The 10,095-nt window shown below is 42.8% G+C and overlaps 1 long non-coding RNA gene across 2 annotated transcripts in view; it reads right to left on the bottom strand.

The window, feature by feature from the left end:
• Nucleotides 1-4,858: 4,858 nt before the first annotated feature.
• Nucleotides 4,859-10,095, bottom strand: part of LOC148758560 (uncharacterized) — a 95,660-nt gene continuing 90,423 nt past the window's right edge. For both annotated transcript variants that reach the window (XR_016020558.1, XR_016020557.1), the window contains exon 3: nt 4,859-5,025. This is a non-coding gene — a long non-coding RNA (uncharacterized LOC148758560). The remainder of the gene's footprint in view (nt 5,026-10,095) is intronic.

Here is a 10,095-nt window from a genome sequence, read left to right as displayed (position 1 = left end):
TTCAAGAGGAGCAGTCAGTGGGAAACGCTGGTGAAACTTCTAGCTATATTTCGAGGAGGTTCTCTGCCAAGATGGTAATTAGTTGGCACCGTTGGTACGACCTTCCAGCAGGAGGTACACAACTAGGGAAAAGGCTTGCCTCAAGGGTCTGTCTAAATTCCCACAGCAGCTCCATGATGCCAAGAGCTCACATCCTTGGACCTCCAGCACCTAGCAGCTACTAGGTGCCTAATAATGTGTGCCCAGGTAAGCAGGGGCTTTTGGTTTTTGCAGCTTTAGGGACTGTTGGTGACCTCAGAATTAGATATCCCTAAAGAAAGCCAGAATTTTAAAAGGGGGGAAATGACAGATAAACCTTGGTAGCTGGCTGAAATTTTTCTAGCTAAAGGTTCTTTGTAGATGCACCTGACACTCCTAGGAATAATTAGAAGGGAATTTACACAGGACCGGAAAATCTGCAGTAGCAGGTAGAGGAGGTGTGTGTATTACGTGCCATTGAGTCAGCTCTGACTCCTGGTGACCCTACAAATGAGTGATGTCCACAATGTCCCATCCTCAGTCGCCCTGCTCAGCTCTGGTAGTGTCATGCAGTGATGAGTAAAATACAGAAAATTACATACCCACTTCTCTGAATGAATTCTTGTATGTTGACCCAAGGCTTGAAATCCCAGGACGGGGTAAATTTGGCTTACTCTTCAAGTAATATTTCAATAATGGTAGAGTGAAGTTCTAACTAGTCTAGTTGTAACCAGAGTAATAATCTACCAGCAAATTCTAGGGACTGATAGCCTTAAGCTGTTCTAGATTATATACTTTGGTTGCAAAGCGTGGGCAGTTTAGAAGGATATTCAATCTCTTGCTGCCATCTCTGCTTGGCAAGGGCACCAATCAATCAATCAAGGGCCTCCCAATCCACATGGAGCTGCCAGCACTGCACTTGGCTGAGGAGCAGGAGATATCGTGACTGGCAAAAAGCACAGTGTGTGATTACACAGAGGGGTGCAGACAGGCTGGAGCCATGCACGGGCTCTGAGCCTGAACATCAGAGTGGCAAACCCCAAGCTAATTGTTAAAGTGCATTTGTTTTAGTTGTTTGTCCATTAATTTGTGTCATTGTAATAATATTAAGATACTTTTCATATTAATAACTAAAACAAATTAATTTCCCTGTAATTTAATTACAACAACCTTGTCTTCCAGTGTACATCTGCAGTACACATGCAGTCATTTTCAAGCATGTGGAGGAGACAGGGAGAAAAGAAGGATGTTATGCTTCTTTATCTTGGAATTTGAACTGAAAGGGGTCCTAGAAGTCACCAAGTCCAACTTCATTTTCTTACAGATGAGAAAACCAGGGCCCAGAGGGGCATGACGTTAGGTAACTTTCTCAAATAAAGGCTGTGGTGAGTGGAAGAAGAAGGCCGGAATGCTCTGTCTTCTCAGCTGGAACACAGAGGGCACTCACTCTCATCCTATTTCTGTATCTATGCTTTTTCAGTGAGATAACATTTACAAAACATAAAATTAACCCTTTTATACTGAACAATTCAGTGGCATTTAGTACATTCACACTGTGCAACCACTGCCACTCTGTAATTCCAAAATATGGTTACCATTCGAAAAGAAAACCGTGTACCCATTTAGCAGTTATTCCCCAATTCCTCAGCCCTAATAACCACCAATCTGCTTTCAGCCACTATGGATTTACCTATTCTGGATATTCCCTATATGTAGAATCAGAGGATATGTGACCTTTTGTGTCTGGCTTCTTTCAATTAGTAAAATGTTTTCCAGGTTCATCCAGTTGTACATGTATCAGTACTTTGTTCCTTTGTATGGATGAATAATATTCTTGCATGGATAGACCACATTTGTTTATCCATCCATAAACTAATGGACATTTGGATTGTTCCCACCTCTTGGTTATTTAAGATGCTTTCAATTCTTTTGAGTATATATACCTAAGAGTAGAATTGCTGGGTAATGGGGTAATTCTATGTTTAACTTTTTAAGGAACTGCCTGTTTTCCAGAAGGGTGCACCATTTTACAGTTCCACCAATAATGTGGGAGGGTTCCATCACACTGTTTATTTCTCCTGAAAACTGTCTACATTTCTTCTGCCCCTTCAATGTCCTGCCATGCCTGAGGCTCCCTCCCTGAATATTCCTTTTTGGTTTTTTGCCATGCTACACCTCAAGAGATTTATCATTACATTGAATGACTTTAACATGGGCAAGGACTAGCTTATTTATTAATTTATCAAACACTTTTGTAACACCATATTCCAGGCAGTGTGCTAAAAGTGATACAAAAGTTACTTCGATTAATTTTTATAACACCACCAAGAAATAGGTACTATTATTATTCCCCATTGTGAAGATGACAAAAATGAGGCATAGAGAAGCTAAGGAACTTGTCCAAGTGAGAGAGTAGAACAATGATGGACAGAATCTGAGAGATTCCAATGTGGCAAGATCAGGGGAAAAATCATTTTGAGCCACTTGCTTAGCCTGGCAATGTTTTTGCCCTTAAGTACTCTGTTTTGCTGTTGTTGTTATAACTCTTAATTATAACACTCTCACTTGCAATGACAATTTTAGTTAACAGTTTCCTTACCGATAGTCGGTGGAAAAGGGAGAGAACCAAAACTTTCCATAAATTATTTAGCTGACTATATTAATAGAAGTCTTCCAAACTACAAATTAGGACTGGTTCCTTGCTGCAATCCAGTGATGGCCCAGTGTTTCCAGGAATTGCATATTCCAGTGATGTATTATGTATTGAAAGTAGTCTATTGAGAGTAGTTGTGGTAATGAGCCACACCTCAGCCCTCTGTGTTGCATGGCTCACCCCTCAGGACACAAGAAGTGCATTTAATTTAAATGGAGCTGGTGAAACAAGAGGACAGAGATAGAAGGGAGTTTATGCTTGAGCTCACTGCTAGGAATTGGGTTTGGAGAAAGAGGCATTTGATTATGTCCCATTCCCTGTGGTGTCCAGTCATCTCCTTCTTTCCAGGTCTAAGGGGATGGCAAAGAAAGTGACTTTCTGTATTGGTTCTTAATTATTTCTAAGTATATGGACAAGTTTAAGCCTCCCTCGTTAGCTCTTTGATAAGTCTGGCCACGTACAGATTCTGGGAAGTGTGATAGATCAGGAGTATTCATAAATATTTTTCAATTCAACTCTTGTTTAAACTGAAAATGTCTAAAAAGCATTTGCCCTGACTTAAAACGTAGCAAAAAATATGGTTTCAATCATAAAAAAGACAGCAGTGTTGTTTCTATCAACATGGAGTATTTTAAGGAAACTTTGATGCTTAATTTTATAAAACCTTTTACAAAGGTGTTTCATTCATTAGAATTTCACATCTCAATGTATCTTATTTAAAATAACCATTTTAGAATAGTTTTAGATTTACAGTTGATAAGATTTATGTAGAGTTCCCATATTCCCTACACCCAGTTTCCCCGATAGATATCTGACATTAGCCTGGTACTTGTCATAAATTTATGAACCAATATTGATACATTATTAACTAAAATCCTTATTGTATTCAGATTTCCTTTGACTCATAGTCTTTTCCTTTCCCAGGATCCTGGTGAAATTGTATAGTGGTTGAAATTAGTTCACAACGTTTTCAGGAAAGCGTGTGCCAAGTCAGTCTTTTCAGCCCTTTACCTCCTGCAGAAACTTGTAGAGATTCCCCAGGTTACCAACAGAACATGCCTTCTCCCTTTCCTTACAGCCCATTGCAGTGTCAGAGGACCTCCACTGGGATGTCCTCTCCATACAGTCTGGGGTCTCCAGCGTTCAGGTCCTGATCGTCTCCTCCGCTCTCTGGCCTGGTTTTGGGAGGAGGGAGTGCTAAAGGCTCCGGTGCCTTGGGTTCACTGTGCTAACACACTTCAGCTTTTGTCCACTTATGTGTCTCCTCCCTGGCTCCCGAGAAGTAGCTTGATTAGTCTAAGGCAGTGGGTCTCAAACTGTAGTGTCTATCAGAATCACCTGGCAGCCTTGTTAAAACACAGATTGCTGACCCCACCCCCAGAGTTTCTAACTCAGTAGGTCTGGGTGGAGCCAGATAATTTGCCGGTCTCTAACAGGTTCTCAGGAGTTGCTCCTGCTGGTAGGGGAAGAGGAACACACTGTGAGCTCCACTTTTCTCAGCCAATAAGATCATGGCATTAGACTGGTGCCTGTTCTCTAGGTAGGGATGGCCAGATGACCTAAAGCAGCCTAATCCAGTGGTTCTCTGCCCTGGCTGTACATTAGAATTGCTTGGGAGCTCCTCAAAACTACCTCCAGCTGAGCCCCACTCCAGACTAATAACTATTTCTAGAGATAAAGCCTAGGTCTCAGCAGTTGAAAAATAAAATAGCAGATAAACAAACAAAAATGAAACAATAGCAATAAATAAATAATTTTTAAAGCACTCCTGCTGATTTTAATACAGCAGTACTGGGAACCACTGGTCTGCTTGAACTAAAAAGAAAAAAGAATTTATATTGAATTTATATTCTTTCCTGCCGAACATGTAGAAAGGAAACAGGCAGTTCTGTGGCCCCGGCAGCCAGCTACTGACCGTGAAGGGAGCCAGACTCAGGATAAAGCCAACACCAAGAAAGGTGGGACAGAGTGTTGAAAGGACTTGGGACCTTGGTGACATCACTAAGCGGCTTATCTCACTAATGCTAGATGCTGTCCTACCTCTGGACTTCCGGTCATGTGAGATAATACATTTCTTTTTTTTTAAAAGTCAATTTCAGTCATAGCTTTCAGCTACTAGCAGTTAAAACCATCCTAACATAACATCAGAGAAACAGTTGCATTGTGGCCATAATAAAGATACCTTGTCTTGGTATCACACCTTGTCTTGGTATCACCGCTTCTGCACATATCAGAGGACCAGCTTTCTTATCAGAAGTCTGACTCCATGGAGACCGACAGGGCAGAACGGTCGCAGTGCAGTCTGTGGCTACAGCTCCTCTCCATCTCCGGACTGCACTTCCAGCTCTGAAATTCTACAAAGAGTGTTTTCTTCTCAACAAAGGAAATAAACAGGCTAGGGAAAGCCCTGACATTTTACCTTATGTTTAAAATAACTTTATCTTTCTACCTAAGCACATAATCTCACAATAGTCAAAACTGGAAGTTACCATTGATTCTTTATAAACTGTTGTCTTGAATTGCAATTTTGTTTTCAAGCAATAATTCCTTTTTTATGTTTATAATAGGAAAATGTTGAGTAGAACATAAATATTCAACACTGGCAGCTAGCTGGAACAAAATAAATGTCCAGCAAATGTTTTATTGCAGAAATTTAGTACAGTAGGTTACAAAACCGAAAGTAGAGTAAGGATCCCTTTTTGAGAGAGAGAGAGAGAAAGAAAGGGTGGGAGTGGGAGAGAGAGAGAGAGAGCGCGTGAGCCCAGGATGTTATTAATGATTGTTTCTGGGTAAGTAGGAATATGGCAGTTTTCAATGTTCTGTTTATATGTATTTTTAAATTTTTCTCTAGTGGGCACATATTGCTTTTGTGGAAAGAAAGAAATATATACTTTTAAACACTATGGGATTCATTGGCTTGTTGGCACTAAGTACCATTCCCACCATTCTCCGCTCTGCTCTGGGGAAGGGGGCTGGAATCCGATGACTTGCCTTTTCCAGACTCCTTCACCAGCTGGCCCAGTTTGATGCTGCCAGTGGGAAGCACTGGTGGGAAACTGGATGAAAGGATGAAATGAGGGAGAGAACCCTCCTTAAAAAAAAAAAAAAAAAAAAAGCTCCTGGCAGTGTCTGTGGCAGGAACAGCAGCCGAGAGCCCCAGTAGCCTCAGCAGTTCCAGCACCAGCTTCAGTGACCTGGGTTAGTGGCCCAGGTGCAACAGCATGAGCAGCTTCACACAGTGTCAGATGCCAGACACATCTGGGCTCTGATAACATCACCACCGCTTATTATTTTTCCTCCAGCCTTAGGAGTGGTCCTAGCTTCCTGCAGATGTTCACCTGTAGATTACTACACCTTCCCCTTTCTGTTTCTCCAACCTTTCCAACATTTTTGTAACTATTAGTAGTCAAAACCATTCTAACAGATAACCTAATTTCCTTAGGTTAAATTCCCTCTGTTTAAAATACCTAGAATGGTTTCCGTTTTCCTAACTGGACACTGACTGATATACCTACGTACTCTCAGTTCCTGCATCGAATCACCAACAACTGTCAATTCTACTGCCAATTTAACTCCAACCACTCTTCTTCTCCCCATCTCCATGGTCACCATCATTCCAAACCCATCTCCCATGTGGATTACTGCAACAGCCTCTGTCAAGTTTCCCTACTGTTAGACTTGCCCACATAAGTCCATTCTCTACACAGAAGTTAGAGCAATCTTCCTTAGACATAAATAAGATGGTGTCACTCTCCTTTGTGAAACCCCTGCACTTAAAATAAAATCCAGGGGAGCCGGCCCGGTGGCCCAGGAGGTTGGAGCTCCGTGCTCCTAACTCCGAAGGCTGCCGGTTCGATTCCCACATGGGCCAGTGGGCTCTCAACCACAAGGTTGCCAGTTCAACTCCTTGAGTCCCACAAGGGATGGTGGGCTCCGCCCCCTGCAACTAAGATTGAACACAGCCCCTTGAGCTGAGCTGCCACTGAGCTCACAGATGGCTCAGTTGGTTGGAGAGCATCCTCTCAACCACAAGGTTGCTGGTTCGACTCCCACAAGGGATGGTCGGGTGCGCCCCCTGCAACTAGCAACGGCAACTGGACCTGGAGCTGAGCTGCGCCCTCCACAACTAGATTGAAGGACAATGACTTGACTTGCACTGATTGGTCCTGGGAAAATACACACTGTTCCCCAATAAAAATTTTTTTTTAAAAATCCAAACTTACCAACATGGCCCGTGAAGCCCTGAGGAACAGCTCATCCTTGTGCCCCCATATCCTTCATTCACCGGGATCCCGTCGGGCTACTTTTCTTCCAGTTCTTGAAACAAGCCAAGCTCTTTCCTACCTCACCAACGTTGCATATGGTATCTTCACCTTGGAATACCCTTTTCCCTACCCTTCATAAAGTAGCTTCTTCTCATCATTTCCTACATGTTATTTCTTCAAAAAAACCCTCCTTACTACCCAATCAAAAGTGGGCATTGCCCATCTCAGTTCCTTGTTTATTTCCTTCATGGTGCCTATCTAAACTCAGCTTTTTTATTTGTTTGTTTAAATGCGTCTGCTTTATGTCTATTTCTCCCAGAAGTCTGAGCGCAGGGATGTGCTCATTATAGTGTTTCCAGTGTCCAGCACATTGCCTGACACAAATCAGATGTTCACTATACACTGAACAAATGTGCTGCATATTAACTGTGTTTCTATGTTCATGCACAGAAGTCAAGGAAGTCAGATTTATTTCGATAAATTCTTGATTGTTGGATGTTTAAATTATGTTTCCCTAGAGAATAAGCCAAAAGTTAATGAAAATCTAAAAAGTAGAAAGAAAAAAAAATAAACATTTTAGCAAAACAGACCAAATTGATGAAAGATAAACAGCTGAAAAATCTTCCCATGACATACTAGCAAAATTGTTCGACCAAATCTGAGTTGGTCCAAATTCTACTGTTGACAAATTTGCTTTTGTCTAAATTGATTTAACTCCATTTGCTAAAACTGATATAGTTATCCAAGCTGGGTTCTGAGTCACTTTTAAGGCTATGTGTGGGGTAAGCAGAGAATTTCACTTAAGATCCAATCTCAGTCCTGAAGCACTTTTAGCTCTGAATTCTTATATCCTTCAGTTAAGCTTTCATTCAGTGAGTCGGTTAGTCAACAAGTATTTCCCTGCATGCTTTCCATGTACCTGACACTGTACTAGGTAGAGGATATAGAGGTAAACAAACAAGACAGTCAGAATTCCTGGGCTTCTGAGGCCTACATGCAAAAGGGAGACAGTAAACAAGGAGGCACATAAATAAGCAAAATAATGTCAGGCGGTGAGTGCTGTGAGAACATACAAGAGTGGAATGTGGTAAGTGGTGGATGGAGACCACCAGGTTACTGGTGGAAGAAACCTTGCCTGAGAAGGCAACCCTTGACCTGAGGCCCTGGTTACTAAATATGGGGCCAGCAGGGCCACATTGAGACTTTACAGCCCTTAAATAGGACAGGATCATGATGTCCTCCCTCCTTCCCACGCCGTTCCCGCCCCCAGGTGATTCAAAATAGAAAAAAGAAAAAACACCAAAAAAACCCAAGGCTTAAAATAAGTACAAAGAATGTCAACAAAGTTCTGATCCTCCCACCTGCCAACCCCCCATTACAACTACTTGAATACTTTAGGGGGAAATATCTAAAATTAAATTTCTTCCAAAATATTTTCTCATTTTTAGGGCTCTTTCCTAGCTGGTTCTCCAAATGTACGTTTAATCTTTTTACTGAATTATCTAGTACTTGGAGCCATCTGTGCAAAAGTTTGAGGCAAGAACATTCCAGGAAGAAGCAAGAGCAAATGCAAAAACTAGGACATGACACGTAACTTGGTACGTACAGCCTGTAGGCCAAATACAGTTTTAGTGACGCACGGCCATGCTCATTCTTTGCATATTGTCTGTGGCTTCTTCCACACTTTCATAGAACTGAGAGTGACCGTCTCCTTTAACTTTGTTTTAGCGCAGTCCATTATTGCAGTACAACAGCACAGTAGGCCCAGGTCAGACAAAGCCTAAAATACGTACTATGTGGCCCATTACAGAAAAAGTTTGCCAACCCTGGGTTTTTCTTATTTATTTATTTTTATTTATGAAGATCAAGAGATGTTGGGGACTTTTCGGCTGTGGAAGGAGCGTAACGTCATTTTCCTTTTTTAAAAGATGACTTTGGCGGCTGTATGGAGAATGGTTGGGGGGAGGATGGCAATGCAGGGACCAGGTAGAAGCTCTGAGGGGAGCTGGGGTGAGAAGCTGGGGCTTCGACTTGCATGGGAGCAGGAAGAATCACGTCTCCTGAAGAGCCAACGCTCTGTAGTTCCAACCAAACAGGCTTACTTTTCTCCTAAAATGACTCTAGGTGTCCTTCTGCACAGTGTCCAGCTCTATTCTGTAGGAAAAGATGCCTTTTGAACCTTCCCATCTGATTAGTCACCTTACTTGAAAGGCCTCTGATGGGCTTCTGCCCAACTGCAGACCTTAGCAGGAACTTCTGGAACTTTTGCGAATAGAAAAGGGCTACGTAATAAATCTGACAAGCTCAGTGACAGAAAGTAACCTCACAGGGTGATTGGATCATAAATTCCTAACAGGGCAGATCATGGTGGGCAGTCACGTCCCAGGCCTACAACTTCCCTAGTAGGTTTATCTTTGCCATAAGCCAGCCCTGTCTGTTGTTCTTGTGCATCTGGGTTAACACACCTTTGAAATGCACACCTTTGACATGCCAGGCCCCTTGGAGGTGTAACCACCCTCTAGGGAGCACCTGATCTTGTTGCCCGTATGCCTTCCCTATTTACTGTAAATGGTAAATGGTAACTATCCTGTAATCCAATCATAGAGATTTCCCCTCCTTGCTTTCTTGATGCCTCCTTAATTTATCTTCAACGGATTTCAGGTAATCTTTTTTTTTACCCCTTTCTTCCACCTCCCTCCCCCCACCACTCCAGTTCAAGCCATTGATTCTCAGTCTAGTTGTGTAGGACACAGCTCCCTGGCCCATGCTGGTATTATGAGCTTTGCACTCCCCCTAGCTGAGGCAGTTGGTCACCAGTCCATCAGCCACTCACAGCAGCTCACGGCAGCTATCCCAGCTGCCAGCAGCTCAAGATGTCTGCTGGCCACCAGCCACTCATGGCAGCACACTGTAGCCCACGCAGCCCAGCTCCAGGAAGCGCTGTTGTTCACAATCTTAGCTGTAGAGGGCGCAGCTCATTGGCCCATATGGGAATCGAACCGAGGACCTCGGCCTTAGGAGCATGGCGCTCCAACCACCTCAGCCACCGGGCGGCCCAGATAAGCTTTGTTACATTCCCTCCAGGAGCATCTTCTCAGTTGAGATCTTGCCTTCCAGGCATGTCCTCAGTTTGGCTCACATAAACTCTTACAAAATTTT

The sequence above is a fragment of the Rhinolophus sinicus genome, chromosome 3, assembly GCF_057876585.1.
Source record: "Rhinolophus sinicus isolate RSI-liver-muscle chromosome 3, RSI-T2T, whole genome shotgun sequence".
Classification (NCBI taxonomy): Eukaryota; Metazoa; Chordata; class Mammalia; order Chiroptera; family Rhinolophidae; genus Rhinolophus; species Rhinolophus sinicus.
The sequence above is the reverse complement of the archived record's forward strand: the minus strand, read 5'-3'. Positions and strand labels throughout refer to the sequence as shown.